Raw genomic sequence first — 17,809 nt, 5'->3', positions numbered from 1 at the left:
TAACTTTCTAGGTCATTTCTAGGAATGTCATTTCTATGAATAATCATGAGCCTAATTATGAACATACAGTTGACTGGAATTTTATAATACACACAGGCATATAAAAATCTTTTCCAATTTTGTCAAATTAAAAAACAATTTTAATAAAATAAAGTAAAGGGGATGCCTGGGTGGCTCAGTGGTTGAGCGTCTGCTTCAGCTCAGAGTGTGATCCTGGGGTTCTGGGACCAGCCCCACATCTTGCTTCTCCCTCTGCCTATGTCTCTGCCTCTCTCTCTGTGTCTCTCAAAAATAATGAAGTATTTAAAAATTAAATAAAGTAAGGTAATGAAGAAGAAGAAAGAAGACAGAGGGGGGAGGAAAACAAAAATTGAACAGAAGACTAAAGTAGTCGTGGATTCCTTCTTTTATTTTATCACCTTGTTTTTTTTTTTTTTTTTTTTTTGAAGCTGCATGATTGGAAAAAATGTTCCCTCTCAGTAATTGTGACTTGCAGCTATGCCAAAGAGAAAAAAGTTGTGATAAATTATTCAGACTCAATTAACTGACTTTGCCTTTTTACATGTTTAGACATAATTAATGAAATGAATATATATTTTTAAAAGTAATTCATTAGGGATTTTTTTTAAAAATCAAATTTTCTAAAGGACTTTTCTTCAAATGCTGTTCTAATTGGCATTGATGACATTATATTTTTCAAGCTTTAAAAACCCTTTTCAAAATTCTTTTGATTTTTCATTAAGTTATGTAAAAAAATACATTAAAGTATGTTTAATAATTTTTGACATCTCAATATCATGTATTACAGGTCTGTGAAAAAATGAAAGTCATTCTTTTTATCAGTTAAATACATTAGATGTGAATTTAGTAAATACTGGGAGCAGAGTTTTGGAAGAATTTCTTATGCATTCCTTTTAAAAATTTACTATATTGGTCTTGTACAAATAGATACTGAATATTCAGGCAGCATATTATTAGATATACACATTTCTTACAGTATTAAAAACCAGATGCTTACTAACCTGCATGACAAATTAGTGAATCGGAAATAATTTGTTGCCTTTAGATAAAATAAATATAGCTAGGTAGTCTGATCCCTACCCATTCAAATTTTTAAGGAAGCTTTAAATGATCTTCACAAATATTTACGACACACTGTCAATTCCTATTCAATTATCTTCAGAAAATATTCTACGTTCTTCAAGTTCCTCATCTCTCTTCTAATATCCCATACCTAAATCCTAAGTAAACAATCTTATCCCTTCTTCAGAGGCAAAGTATATATTAAAAAAAAAAGATGGTTCATTTTCATCTCTTCTCTCAAGATTTCTAGATAATTTGTTCATTTTAAGTTGAAGAAAATATATGGAAGGCAAAATTTTAACTCTTTGAAGGCAGAGGATATGAAGCCTACCAAATAATGACCAAGACCTGATTCGCTTATTTTACCTAAAGAGCTGATTTAACAATTAGTCCAAATGTATACCACTTACATACAGTTGATACTATAAAACAACTTTTGAAATTATTCACTATGAGAAATTCCATTAACTTCATTTTAGAATGGAGATAAAATATTTTACATGTCTGAGAAGTGACTCAGAGCCACATCTTGTACTATCATCTACATTATCATTGACTATGCCTTCGTGAGATCTTCCAATTTCATTTCCTCAATTCCCTTGGAAAGAATTCCTGTTTCCTATCTATTTAGCTCTGCATCATCCTTCTTAAAGGGCCAGGGACAGTCGATTTCAAAGTCAAAGTGTAGCTCTTGGAATCAAATCAAGATGTCAACGAGGTCTTAAATCTGTAAACAAAACTACAAGTTTATCAAGATGCTATTTTCATTCTTCTCTGTCTCTTCAGCTAGGATTTTCTACTTTTCCCTTTTCATATTGCACAAAGCTATCCATAATACCAACTTTATATGCTAAAATGCCTGACAAACATTTTTACTTTCTGGTTGTATCAGTCTCAGTCCCAATACTTAAGATAGCACCTGCTTTGACTACTTCAGTTAAATGTATCTCTTGTTCAATAAATATGGCCTGAGGAGGAATGGGGAAGTCACAGTGCAAATGACTAGATGATAGACTCCAGGAGAGACAGTATGCATGAAATCATCAGAAAATAGCGTATAATTAGCAATTGAATAGCAGCATATAAACAGTAAGTACTAAAGATCTGACAAAGGATAGATCCCTTCAGATGAAATGTAATGAATAGAAAGCCACTATTTAAACATAATTCTTGGTTTCATTCTTTAGTGAAGGTCTAAGTATGGGTAAAAGAATCCAGAAATATATACAACATAAATAAGTAAATTGGTGTTAATCGTTAGGACTTTGCTCTCAGAATATATAGTAAATAGAATACTAAACCTAATAAGTACTCATGTAGCATCTGCCCTCTGAGAATAGATGTTTTCATGGGAAATCTAGATTAAACTTTAAGTCGTTATGACCAGGCCTGGTGATATTACCACCATTTATGGTAAACCATCTCTAGCAGATTACATCCTCACTCAGGGCTTGCCTCTGATTGTTCCAACAAACCCTTATAAGGATTATCTTTTCAACAAGCATTTTTTAATGCTTGCCTGTAGGCCAGCAGGATTAGTAATTTTTCCATTCCCTAAGAACCAACTTGGAATGAAGCATAGGTGATAATGGGGAAAATGACAGCCACATTTTCCGCAGCTAATATATCTGATGCCATGATATAATAAAATGTAAAGATTCACAGTTGCTGGAAAATGTGTCTAATTCACAGGACTTTGTTTTTTTTTTTGAGTCTAATATATACTTTGCTCTGTTCAACATTATTTCTTGGCCACCTTTAAAAATTTTTTAGTTGCATATATTCAAGGTATAAAACATGATAATTTGATATACATATATATGTTACAGGATTACTGTAGTCAAGCTAATTAACATAACTTACCCTCACATTGCCACCTTTCTGGTGTGTAATGAGACAACATAAAATCTACTCCTTGCAAATTTACAGTTTTCAATATAATATTATTAACTACAGAATAGTTTACATGCTGTACCTTCTTTTCCTAGATTTATTCATCTTCCATAATCGCAACCTTATATCCTTTGACCAATGTATCCCCAATTCCCCACCTCCCTGATCGTATTAACCACTATCATATTCCCTTTCTCTTTGTATCCTACCTTTCTAGATTCAACTTTAGTGAGTAGGTGCTGTTTTTTCTTTCTGTGTCTGGCTTACTTCCCTTAGCATAAGGTCTTCCAGGTTCATCCACATTGTTGGAAATGGCAGGATCTCACTTTTTAAAGCTGAAAAATATTCATGTGTGTGCACAGAAGCACCCCAGTCACACTTTTTAAAAGACATTTCAAGTATATCAAGGAACATGGCTTGTTTTCCTTGAAAGACAAAGTATTTGAATGAGACTAGAGTTTCATCAATAGGAAACATATGTTTCTCTTTTAAAATGCTGTTTTAAGATTCTAGAAGATAAATTCAAGTTTTTATCGGGGAAAAAAAACTCTATCAGGTTGAAGAGATGGTAGACTTCTAATATATATGTAGCATTTATCTCCTAGGAAAGAGTAAATGAAATTCTAGATGGTTCTTGTGAAAATGACTTGATCTTTCATTTTTGATGGTTTAGCAATACAAAATTATCAGGCTACTTGTCTATAAATGTTCCTCTGGGTTACCTTAAACTTAGAAAGATAGTCGTTATTTATTTATTCCAATTCTATCAAATTTTAATGATACAGATATAGCCATTTCCTATTTTAGAAGCACTATTTCAATCCTCAGACCTGGTACTTTCTTCTCCCTTTTAGATAATTCATATAAAGCTTATTTGGTATATTCACCAAGGATACTGGAATACTGACAAAAATTTAAAATCAGGTGTTGATTCTAAAAGTGTGATTCAATGAAACAGACACCATCACTTTTTTGTTTGTTTTTGTTTTTTACTGTGGAGTTATTTTCTGGGCAGTAAATAAATAACTGACACTTTGTACACAAAGATTTTAAAGGATTTAGGGGTTTTTTTAGAATTATTGAGTCAAGATAATCATTATGTAATTTTAATGCTTAATATTATATTGTAAATAAAAAATGTCTAGTTGGTAATGATCAATATTCTGTCACCAGTGTTTTATAATTGGGTTTTTCCTTTCTATATATACTAGTTTTCAAAGAGATACCTGATGAGATGAATTAAATAAAAATCACTGTAACTCAAGTAACATTTTTTTAACCACTATACAAACTACTGAAAATTCTCCATCGTATGGGTAATGGGTATATTCTGACTCCTCCTAATTCACAAAGGCTTTAAAGAGCCTTTCAGCAACTGGAAAAATTATCCATTCCTTGCTTTCAGATCCATCCAAATCTCCATCTGTAACCATTCAGATCTCAGTCAGATTATCACTTTTTCTTCCAGGGTAAATCTGATGGATATTCTCCCTCTCCTTCCCACCCACCTCCACTCATGCTCTCACAGTCTCTTAAAAATAAATAAATAAATAAAATCTAAAAAAAAAAATTCAGGAGACACACAGAATTCCAAAGGTAACTGAAATCATTACTCCAAGATGACATAGTAGGTTATGGAACACCTAACAAAGAAGTCTAGAAATGACTTGACGGGATGTGCACTGGGTATTATTCTGTATGTTGGCAAATTGAACACCAATAAAAAATAAATTTATTATTAAAAAAAAACAAAGAAGTCTAGAAATGGAACATAGGACCAAAGAACCTCAAATTTAAATAAAAATAAATTAGATGAAGAATAAATACTGGGAAAGAGAACTAGGATGAGAATGGGAAGGTTGGCATACAGGGCAGCTTGGAGGTAAAGAAAGGGGCATAGATAAATCTAAGCCAAGAGCAATCAGGATAGTTTATAGGAACAAACAAGTCCAGTTGCCCTGAGTACTACCCTGAGAGGAGTAGGGGCAGGAGAAAATATTGAAGATGTAAACAGGGTGCAGATCATATGGGGCTGTGTTAATTATAGGAAGCAACTGGCATTTTCTCCCCATCTATAAAAACCCATGCTACCCTCATCCAAATTTTATCATGTTCACTATGTTTGTCTCAAACTAAATTACTCAGAGCCCAAGGGTATCTGCTCAAATGTCCAAGACTCAACTAAGAAAAATTAAGTCAGCATAAACTACTCAGATGCTAGGCCAAGCTGACTCTATACGGTAGATAATATAACTGGATGCTGGTTAATATAAATAGAAATTCCACAGAAATATCTTACATCCAGAGGATGAGACCAAAGTATGCCTAGACAATAATCAAAATGTCATCTGTAGAGTTAGCCCAGGAGTTAGATAAGGCAGAAGCACTGTGAAAGATATTTTGAAAGTAAATAGTATTCAGGCAACAAGTGAGTCTAGAGATTAGAATAGGCAGGAAAAAAATTTGAAAAAAAGAAAAAACAAAGTGAAAAAGAACTATCAGTGTCTTAACCTGAGTTTCTCCCAAAAACCTGACTTGATATAAATGCTCCTATGGGTACACTCTCTGGGAATTCCATACCAGAGAACAGAAGGGAGGGAAAGAGACAAACAGAGGAAGAAGGAAAGCACAAAAAAAAAATAATTTGTCACCTAGTTAACCACCACTGTGGGTCAATGGTTATTAAATCTGGGAGCATTATTGAGAACCTTGTAGAAGTTATCTCAGAACTGTCTGCCAAGGGACAAAGCACACCATTTATTTATCCATTGGGTCCCCTTGTTATTAGTCAGAGATAGCAGCATGGGTATAAATTTCCCCAGATTTCTGCATTGCCCATGCAGGGTGCCAAGAAGATTGCAATGGCTGTCACATGCTGCTGCGTCAGTAAAGCCCCTGGGGAATGGAGTGAGAGGCAAGTAGGCAACAAAGTCTGAAGCAAGATGCTGTGTGGTTCCACCTGCCCAGAACTGGCTGAAGCCAGACTAGAACTGCCTGGAATAAAAAGTGGTACAGATTCTGGTAAGACCTAAGAGGCTTTTGATATAACCCCCAAATGCCTCTCAGTAACCAGTAGAAGTTGGGAGATTCACCCCAAATGAGGACATGGTGGGGTCCTAGATGAGAAAAAGCCACTGGTATGGACTAGGCAGATGGCTAACAGAATGGCTTTTTCACACCAAGGAAGAGCCCACAGGTTTATGTGTGCAAACAGTTATGTCTTCTTCAGAGTCCACAGTAAAGAGTATACCAGAATGAAACCTAAGAGCGTACTTGCCTTTTGGCATTTGGAATGTAAAAAAAAATAATAATAACCTGGGTAAAACAGGTATACAAAGTATGTTAAATTAGAGAAATGCATGCACTAAGTCGATCAAGAATCACCAAGTATTTGCCTCATTTAAGAGAGCTTTATGGCAATCCAGAGATAGCAGGGAGCAGAGGACAATGAGGAAAGTCAACAGATGGTTGAATTTCACTGGGAAGCAGAAGAGAGGGAAAAATATTTGGGTGGTATTTTTTATTTTTTATTTTTATTTTTATTTTTACCAATTGATGTTTAAGCCCTAGATCCAGGCAACAATTGATGTAACCGAAACTTGAAACAATGATGAAATTGACATATGTCATTTATCTAATTGTTTCAGGAATCAAAAGAATTTCAATACTTGAAAACACTTAATGCTCAAGTTTTGTAGGTGTATTTGTCTACTCCACAGGTTTGTTTTTTCTTGTTCTTTCAATCAAATTATCAATTGGCAGAAGTCCCACTTCAGGAAATAATGGCAGAGGTGGGGCTTGAAGGAGCCTAGGGAAATCTGGGGACTCTCCAGAGCACTTGACCTCCAACTGCATTCCTCTACACCTGGAGAACTGAGTCTTGCTTGACTCTGCCAACCCACAGGAGAAAGGTTTCTTAAACCTGAATACAGGGCAGGCAGGACTTCCCATGGATCAGCCTTTATAGACTACTTTTGCTACCATGCTAACTCACCTGCCTGCTCTCAGTCTGCTTGTCTGAATGTCATACCCTAACTGTTCCTTCATGCTAGGTTTGAATAAGAAACCATGCCTCATTCCCATGTTTTTTGGAAGGCATTACTGCCCGAGCCGGCTTTCCAGCTTGCCACTGCCAAGCCAAGTGAGTCCCTGCCTGTACAACCCAACTACACCTTTGTTTATGCTACATACCTGGGTTGAACATCTGGAAAATTATGATAATATACATGATAGCAACTAGCTCTTGTAACTTTTTTTTCTGGTCTGTTTCCTTAACAGTGGAGGAGGAGTATGTTTATTTATATTATGAGAAGGAAAAGAGCGAGTCAGACCCCATTCTAATATAGGAGCACTTATATTGAAGAAGTAAGTCTCTGTAGCATGTAAGATAACCTACGGGGCAAACAACCTGGAGTACTTTTAAGTGTATACCTTAAGAATGTGAATTTTATTTGCATTTGAGATATTTTAATGCTCTGAGAGTTGGAAAGTCAATTCAACTTCTTTGTCAACATAGTGTTTGAATTAATTATTTTCTTAGTCTCCACTTCTAGCTAATTCTTCTATTTAGAATACTGTGAAATATAAGGTACCTACTTGAGAGCTGAGCCTGTGGATCTCTCTTCCTTACATACTTTGCCCACCAATGCCTGTAACTAGTGGTGTTAATTTATTTGGAGTTCCAAACTTTATTGTAGGTTGGTTTGGTTCATCTAGGGAGCTTTAGAAATTACCTGAGCCACACCCTAGAGATACTGCTTTAATCCTCGGCATCCAGATTTTTTCAGGCTCCACAGTGATCATAAAAAGGCAGCCAAGGTTATACATCTCAACTGCAGTGGCTGCCCAAGTATGGTCCCTGGGCCAGTATCATTGTCAACAAGTAGGAATTCATCACAACTTTAAATTTTCAGGTGACTTCTCACACATACCAGTTCAAGGACTATGGAGATAAAATCAAGCAATCTTTTTTTTTTAAACCAGCCTTGAAATCTAATTCATATGCCATATAATTCACCTATTTCAAGTGTACAAGGGCTCTTTGTATATCCACAAAATTGTACCATTCACACTACAGTCAATTTTAGAACATCCTCATGACCCGAAAAAAAATCCTGCAGGATTCAGGTTATCACCAATCCCTTTACCTTCTCACCTCTAGGTAACTCCAAATCAGTTTTATGGCTCCATAGATTTGCCTCTTGAAATTTACTATAAATGTAATCAGATAATGCATGGTCTTCAGTGACTACTTCTTTTATTAAGCATTGTATTTTTAAGTTTCATCCATGTTACAGCATGTAGTGCTTCATTTCTTTTTATTGCCAGATAATACTCCATTGTATGGATATATGTATCATAATTTGTTGATTTGTCAATGGACAGACAATTGGCTTTTTCTACTTTTGGTTATTTTGAGTAACACCACTGTGAATATTTGTGTGCAAGTTTTTGTGTAGACATATACTTCCATATGAATATATTTAGGAGTGGCATTGCTTGATCATATAGTAACTGTTGAATCTTTTGAGGAACTGCAGACTGTTTTCCAAACCACCTATAGTATTTTACATTTCCACCAGCAGTGAATGAGGGTTCTAGTTTCTCCACACCATTGCCACTATTTGTTATCAGACAGATTCTAGACATCCTACTGGATAGAATGTGGCATTTTGTGGTGGTTTTGATTATCATTACCCTGATGGACGATGATAATCAACATTTTTTCATGGGCTTATTGGTCATTTCTTCTTTGGAGAAATATCTATGCAAGTTCTTTGCCTCTCTCCCTTTCTTCTAATTTCAGTTGTCTTAATAGTATTTTTGTTTGTTTTTTAATTCTAGTTACAAGTCCCAAATTATAATCTGATACTAAAAAAATTTTCCCATCCCATGGGTTGTCTTTGCACTTTTTAGTGTTCAGGACAGAAGTGTTTTTTAATTTTGGTGTTACTCAGTTCATCTATTTTTTTATTTGTTGCTTGTACTTTTGATGTCTTAACTAAAAAACTGTTGTTTACCCCAAGGCCACAATGATTTAGGTCTATGGCTTTTTCTTTTTTTTTTATAGTTTTAACTCCTATATTTAGACCTTTGGTTTGTTTTAATTTTTGTGTATGATTGACTAAGATTAGCTTCTTTTTCATAAGAATATCCACTTGTCTCAGCAATATTGCTTAACCATATGTGTTTCAATAAACCCTACTGGTAATTCAAACACACACTCAGGTTTGAGGATCACTGTACTGCATGTGCTAGATGTTCTCTCTCATCACTATGCACTCTTTCTAAGCCTAGTACCTAGGATTATCTACTATAGAAAATTATCAACTCTATCCTAAAAATCATATAAATCAAGTAAATATAATACTCTAGCTCTCCATTTGCAGGCAGTGAATCAAAATAATTTGATGTATTGGTTGAGTATTCTTGTTTTTTTTTTTTTTTGCAAAGCTAGACAAAAGAAATTATACCGCCATATTCTATCATATGTTCTCCAGCATCGAGTATTTATGTACCTAGGAATTCCCTTTCCAGCTGCCCCCCTAATCCAGAGAAAGGTTTAATACTTTCCTTAACCAAATTGTCCTGTGAGACTACTATAACTTTTCATTCATCAACAGAACCTGGACATGTATAAAAATCCAGTCCATTGTCCTCTACCCTATCTTTTTGTCACTTTAAGGGAAGTAAGTGTCTACTAATAATGAAAGGGGTGATTTCTGATGATGTCATGAGGTTGATGTTTTCCAAAGCCAGCTCCATTAGTTTCAGTTCTGCCAGACTGAAAATTAATTGTTTAAACTTAAACGTGGCCAATGCCAAAGCCATCTGTCAAGCATGTAGGATTTTCTTGAAAATATTGTTTTTCTTTGCTATAATTTTTAGCATGTTGGAGAGCTTCATTTGGTTTATATGTCTTTAAACAATGAAGCTTTCCTCGTGTCTTTTAACACTGGCCCCACCAAAATGAAGTTATAGTTAAACTTGAAAAATGTTTTTCTGGTAAATTTTTTCTAGTTATCTCTCCTGAAGCAAGGGCAATAAAAGCAAAAATAAACTATTAGAATTACATGAAAATAGAAATTTCTGCACAGTGCGTGAAAAATAACAAAATTAAAAGACAACTTACTGAATCATAGAAGGTATTTGCAAATGACTTATCCAATAAAGGATTAGTATCCAAAATATATGAAGAACGAACTATAACTCAACACCCCAAAAGAACTAACAATCCAGGGCATCTGAGTGGCTCAGTCACTTAAGCATCTGCATTAACATTGTCCATCAGGGTAATGATAATCAAACCACCACAAAATGCCACATTCTGCTCAGGGTCCTGGGTTGAGCTCCACATCAGACTCCCTACTTAGCAGGGAGTCTTCTTCTCCCCCTCCTTCTGGCCCTCCTCCCCACTTGTGCAGTCTCTCTCTGTTTCAAATAAATAAAATCTTTAAAAAAAATCAGTCCAATTAAAATATGGGCGGACATGACTAGACATTTTTCCATAGAAGACATCTAGATGGCCAACAGATACATGAAAAAAATGCTCACCATCACTCACCATCAGGGAAATGCAATTCAAAAACCACCATGAGATATCCCCCTCACACCTGTCAGAAAGGCTAAAATCAATTACTCAAAAACAAATATTGGTGAGGATGTAGAGAAAAAGGAACCCTCTTGCACTTTGAGAAAATGCAAATTGGTATAGCCAATGTGGAAAACAGTACACAGTTTTCTCAAAAAATTAATAGAATTACCCTATGTTTCAGAAATGGCACTACTGGATATTTATCCAAAAAATACAAAAACACTAATTCAAAGGGATACATGCACCCCAATGTTTATTGTAGCATTATTTACAATAGCCAACTATGAAAGCAGCCCAGAGTCCATCCATAGATGAATGGATAAAGAAGAAATAGGTATGTATATTATATACATACATTATATACACATACACACATATACATATATATATATATATACACACACACACACACACACACACACACACTGGAATATTAGTCATCCATTAAAAAAATAACAATTTTGCTATTTGCAACAACATGGATAGACCTAGCAAGTATAATGTAAGCAAAATATGCCCGTCAAGAAAGACAAATACCTTATCTCACTCATACACGGAATTTAATAAACAAAACAGATGAGAAAAGGAAAAGAATAAAAGAGAGCCAAACCAGGAAGCAGACTCTTAACTCTAGACAACGAACTGATGGTTACCAGAACGGTTATCAGTGGGGGAATGGGGGAAATAGGTGATGGGGATTAAAGAGTAAATTTATAATGCAAAAAAAGTATTTAAAAATGTCCCATTTTTATACAGCAAATTGTGTTATCACCTCTATCATGCGTTGCAACTCATCGAGGCCACCACCTCTCTCCTAGGTAACTTGACTACCTGAAAACTAGTTAGAACTTTAACTCAACATATTGTGTTTGCCTGCCTCGGTCTTTTCCTGCCACCAGCGTGGTACAGAAAGAAAAACACATCATTAGAATTATTTCTTTGGGTTATTTCATGGTAATCTCCAAATGATCTGTATTAGCAATAGCATGAAGTATAATCTATTCCAGATACTACTCCATTGGCTCAAGTTTTTTAGCTGAACACCTACCGACTGTGTGAAAATGGACATGTAGGATTAATGGCTACCATGGCATAAGGCATGAGTATTTACTTCAGGGGAGTAAAGATCTTTCCAGGAAGGCTCCCTGCTAGCTTACAACTAACAAAAGGAAACTTAGTTTCTGCAACGAAGCATGATGAATTGTAGGGGCAGGGAAAAAAGGGGAGATGGTATATGAGTCCAACTTAGTGTATGTCAGAACTACAGTATTTTTTAAATGTAACTCTGGAACCCAAAACCACCTCTACATTATTGTTTTTGAGTTAATATACTAATCATTTGACAGCGCCTTTCTTCAAAAAATATCAAGTAAATTGGAATAGAAATTAATTTCCTTTTAGAAAATTGGTGACTTCTATGTGGACTTATTAATCAAGTTGTTTTCTTATCTCTGAATCTGAACTGGAGAGTCATTCCTTTATTTAGAAAACTACTTTCCTAGTATGTTCCTAGTAAAACATTATGTATTATACTCCATCATGATTAAGGGTTGTTGGAGTTGAGCCCACTCAAAGGGTTGTATATAACTATGCACAATGTATAAGAAAATGAGGGTGATAAATCTGTCCATGCTTCCTGGTAGCCAAGGGAAATAAAAATGATCATTCTCAACAGAGCTTCAAGCCAACAGCACAACTAGTTTCTTATTCATTCACTTTGTAAAATTAGGTCAAGTTATCTAATTTCCTGCATTTAAAATGTCAAACTTTTCTTCTAGAATGTAGCCAATTTTCAATTACCTAGAGGAGGTTATACTTGGGCTTGGCTTTCTTCAAGTCAAGTTAGGGCAGAGTCACAAGGTTATGGGGGGAGGAGGGGGAAATGGTCTTTGATGCTTCTCTGCTTCCCCTCCCTGTTAACTATCTGTGAAAATCCCCCAGCAGAAGTCAGAAGACTTTAATTTCATTCCTCTCAATTCTATCAGGCCCTTCTTCATGTGCTCCTGCCTTTTCAGAAGTGATCCTTTGACTTAAAAAAAAATCAGAAAAGGAAGTGCCTTCCATGTTTATAGATCCCCTCTCCATGCCAAGTCCTTCTCATGAAAGATGGGCAATTTTTAAAGTCAGCTCTGATTGTTTATTTCCCACCTTTTTTACTCTCTATCACTCCATTAAATTCACTTCATGAATCTAACTTCAAGAGTCCCATGAATTTTCTCCCCTGTACTTTCTTTGTTGTACTCTCTCTCTCTTCATGTTCTCATCTCCATCTTTTAAGGTTTATGAAGTATACCTCTTTTATAGTCCAGGATTCAATCTACATCAATGACATTCCTTTATGTCACCCCTTAGAAACTACACAAACAGTATAAATTGTACAATGGTGGCCCTTCAGTATAAACACGAGCTATTATAGTATGTCTTCTCACCCAAAGTTGTCTGATGTTATCAGGATGCTCTTGGCATAAGAGAGGTCAGTCCTAAGTTTATTACAAAAGTAGTTAATATAGCACTTACTATGAGCAGTAGAGTAGTCTGGCTGCTTAACATATATATGATACATACATAGTCACTTAACAGTCCTATGAATTGGGAAGTATGAATACCCTGCCCATCTTACAAACTGGAAACTCAAAAAACCAAGTGCATTGCTTATTGTCTCACCCAAAGCACTCTCACTTATGGTATGCTCTCAGCTGCTCTCTGCCCATGAGGCAACACTAACAGCGCTTTACATGAAATCTCAGCTGGTCAGGTTGAAAGTCATATCACGTAACACTATTTTAATATATGCATGTATTCAAATATATGTGACTCAGAATTACAGCTCTTGTTCCATGTCTTAATTGACTAATACAAGGAATAAATTTTGTAAAATTTTCCTACAAACGATGGGAGAAGTAATGTAAGAGATATAATCTGTCTAGACTCTAAGATTAAGTTGCTTGCTTTAACTTTTAAATGCAAATGAAACATTGGTGAATTATTTAGGTTTGGGTATTTTGTGTGACAACCCAAGAAACTAAGAGATTGTTCAGAAACAATGATCTTCTTTTGGAATTTAAATTTTATACCTCATCTTTCTTCTGGTCAACTCTGATGGCTTTTTTTCCATATATTATTGCCTTTAACATTCTTTCCTGTCCCTTCCTGCTGTTAACCAGGTCATCCATGCCTTAAATTGGAAAAAAAAATGCTATCTTTGAAAAATCATACTTCTATAGAAAAAAAATAGTCTTTTATCTTTTTAACAAGCTTAATGAAGCTTTTTTTAATCTCAGGAACTTGTTTTGCCACCATAATAATCAATATATAGAAAGTTACTAATATAATTTCAAGTATTATTTAGTCCTGAATTTCTTTGATTTGGTGAAATTATAGAACAATGCAAATTAGAGATAACTTTATAAAGAAAAAACAATGATTTCAGTTAAACTTGGAGTTCTTATTCAATGCCCAATTTTTCTCATTAAATTGTTTTATCTTCTAATTTATATTATTTTTCAAAAATTTCATTTTATTATATTGGGACATACTTACTGATTTACTGATTTTCATAGAACCTACAAATTAATGTGTTTACACATATGTAACATTATCAAGTTTATAAACTAATAAACATTAGCATTAAACAATATATTTTCTCAATTTTCTACCCATATCACTAGTTTCTATATTAGGTAAGCAACAGATATTGAGCCATATGGCCTTTTGTTTCTAATATTTTATTCCTTATTCAATCTGAATGTATTGCTTAAAAAAATCAGGCTTGCAAAAATGGTATCATTTTATTAGTATATGGCTTGACCATGTTAGTTTCAGGTGTACAACAGAGTAATTCAACAAGTGCTTATATTATGCTATGCTCACAAGTAAAGCTGCCATCTTTTCAGATACATTGCTACTACAAAATCATTGACTATGTTCCTTATGTTGTACCCTTTAGTCCCATGACTTACTCATTCCATAACTGGAAGTACTTGACATTGTCCCATTGTATGGTATTAAGTTCATAATTGTTCTAGCTTCTCCAAAAAATATCCATGTATGAAATATGGAAATAATATTCCAATACTGTGAATTCCTCTCAAAAACTCCTTTCTTCTCAAAACCCTAATCCTCATGGCAAAATATGTTTTTCCTATAGTCAAAACCTTTTAGTCTTACACTCCTGAACAGCAACAAAGGCAGCAAAGCAAGATTTTAGAAGCCGTGGGCCAAAATTAAAAATATAAATCTTTTTACCCTCCAAAATTGGGCTCAGAGGCATATTTACTGATGTCACATAGACAAGTGCTGCTGAAAAGGAAACCATTCTGTAGGAGTAAAAAAGAGAATCCTTTCTGCATGGGGCACTTATTCATCTTTTCATTTAACAGACCCTGGACCTCTGGAGTCTCAACCAAACACCCAGATGATTTAAAAAATTTAGTGGCATTGTCTGCTTATAAGTTAGGTCTCTGTTCTGACATAAAAATAATTTCAAATTTTCCATTTTCATTTCAAAATATATGATCTGCGTTTATAACGTCCTTTCATTTAATCGACAACCTCCATTCCTTCAACATGTATTTCATATTTTGAGCATGTATTCTGTGACAGAAAGTCTCATACCACTATTAAAACTTCAAAGATCATTAAGATGAGTTCCGTTTTCCAACATACATGGAGCACATACTATACCAGATGCAGGTGATCCACAGCCTATAAAGAATGAAGATAAAGAATCCTTGCTCTGGAGTTTATATTCTAGCTTGGGACATTGATTAGTAAAGCAATGGTTCCTACAGTGCTATGATGTAAGTAGACACAAAGTACTGGGGGTTTGCATAAGGGACAAGTATAGGCACTCTAAGGTATCTTCCAGAACAATGTGTATCTTTGAAGAAATAAAAAAGAGAAGGAGAGCTCTGCTCATGAGCCCATAAGTCCATGAGTTAAATTCCAGATAGAAAAAATATATGCATAGACACAAGCAATGGCATGCATCTCTCTAGAACGTATAAAAGGCTTCAGTATATAGAGCCTTAACTTCCAACAGATGAGGAAGGGAGAATTGGTTAGAGGTTCCTAAAGAGGAGAAATAATCCAATTTGAATTTAAGATGCTTATAATCCTGTGGAAAATGGATTGGAAAAGGGGAGAATGAGCCTCAGGAGGCCAGGCAGAACCATTGCTGTGATCCTTAAGGAGGCAAAGGGAGAGAGAGTCATCACACCAAGATAGTGGGATTTTAACCAATCATAATACCCCAAAAATTGTGTATTTGCTATTAAATTGCTTTTAGAGACCTGGTTAATATGCTACATGTATCATAAGATCCCATATCTGGGCAGCCCGGGTGGCTCAGCGGTTTAGCGCCGCCTTCAGCCCAGGGTGTGATCCTGGAGACCCGGAATCGAGTCCCGCATGGGGCTCCCTGCATGGAACCTGCTTCTCCCTCTGCCTGTGTCTCTGCCTCTCTCTGTGTTTCTCTCATGAATAAATAAATAAAATATTTAAAAATTAAGATCCCATGTCATACATTATTTTAAGGATTTAAAATGAGGATAAATTTTCTTCTGAAGGTTGAGTTTCTCATTTGAAGATTTAATTATAAACCTTTACCTTTGCTTTGTCATATAGCTCAGTTGTGTTTGCTATTTCCAATCACGAGGACTAACTTCACCCTCCAAAGACAGGTACAGTTTCATTTTATTATATGTTTTAAGAACGTTTTAAAATATAAAAACCCTTTGCTGTAAATCTACTCATGTTCACTTCCAAAGTACCTAATGTATAAATATTTAATAGATTGTATCTTTACATTGGTAATTTACAACTCTAAATCCTAAACATGACACCCTAAATAACACAGCAGAACAACCCAAAGGGGCAACTAGCTTCAAGAGTACCTAGACTGGTATTTACAACACTTTTTGTATACTTCCATAGATGAAAAATTTTATTAAAAGCCTTTATATTATTGTTAGGTCCTGGTAACACCTCTAACTTAATTAAAAGAACTTTTTTTTTGAATGTAGATCTATTTTCATTATAATGTTTTGACATTTTTAACTACTCAAATATAAAAATTAATTTGTTTTTAATCTATCCTGAGAGTATCTTAAAAGCTCCTCTATGGATGTGCTTTTCTAAAAAGAATTTATTTCAGACCAATGATAGAAAAACATAATGTACTTACCACATCTAGTCTAAGTCAGGAAGCTATTACAGTGCACTATGAATTTTTAATCTAAACATGTGAAGCTATTATAGGAATCATTCTTAATGACCCCAAATTCTAAAGGACAGTTCTAGAAAGAACAGTTTCAAACATATTTCAGTAAATTGTGTCATTTATTTAATTTTAATTGAGAGAATTCAGCATATAGCTTACTACTAAGCTATTTTCATCTTTTCCTATATAGCCCAGAAGTCTACAAGTAATGCTGTGTAAACAGTTTCATGGGAGCATCACCTCTGACATGGTGTACACCGCCTTCCATGCAAGTTGATATCCACTCTGAATTTAGGCTACAAATATTAGTTGGGTACCCTCATGCAGCCATGTTTTAGTAACAACATCTGAGGAGTTTTGCTCATCCTATTTATAATTTTATAGCCAACTAATTATTACCCATGGTACCTTGTAGATTGAGAACTAGTTTAACTTAAAATATACTAGTCCCTACTTCCTGACTGTATCTTTTCCTACTCTAAATCTTAAACATGGCACCCTAAATAACACAGCAGAACAACCCAAAGGGGCTACAGGAATCTACTGCCTTAATGTTTGGTGGTAGGCACACCTGAGAGGGTGCTAACCATTGATGGCCTCCAATGTACTAAGGTGCTTATGCCTGCACTGAGCTTATCCAATTCCCCCCTCAAGGGGCCTAATTTTCCCTCTGTTTTGTCTTTATTGAACAAGTTATAAAGGAGAAGTATAAGAAGATATGGAAGATTTTTAAAAAACACAAAAAAAGGAAAAAGTAGCCTTCCTTTACTGGATATTTTTTTTTCTAAAGATTTTATTTATTTATTCATGAGAGACAGAGAGGGAGGCATAGGCAGAAGAAGAAGCAGGCTCCCTGTGGGGACCCTGATACAGAATTCAATCCCAGGGCCCCGGGATCATGCCCTGAGCCAAAGGCAGATGTTCAACCACTGAACCACCCAGGCATCCCCTTTACTCAATATTAAGTTTCCTGAGAAAGTAAACTCTCTAGCCTCTTGTTCCCAGTGCAACAGCACTCC

The sequence above is a fragment of the Canis lupus genome, chromosome 14, assembly GCF_003254725.2.
Source record: "Canis lupus dingo isolate Sandy chromosome 14, ASM325472v2, whole genome shotgun sequence".
In the NCBI taxonomy this organism is placed as follows: domain Eukaryota; kingdom Metazoa; phylum Chordata; class Mammalia; order Carnivora; family Canidae; genus Canis; species Canis lupus.
This window is presented reverse-complemented; position numbering follows the sequence as displayed.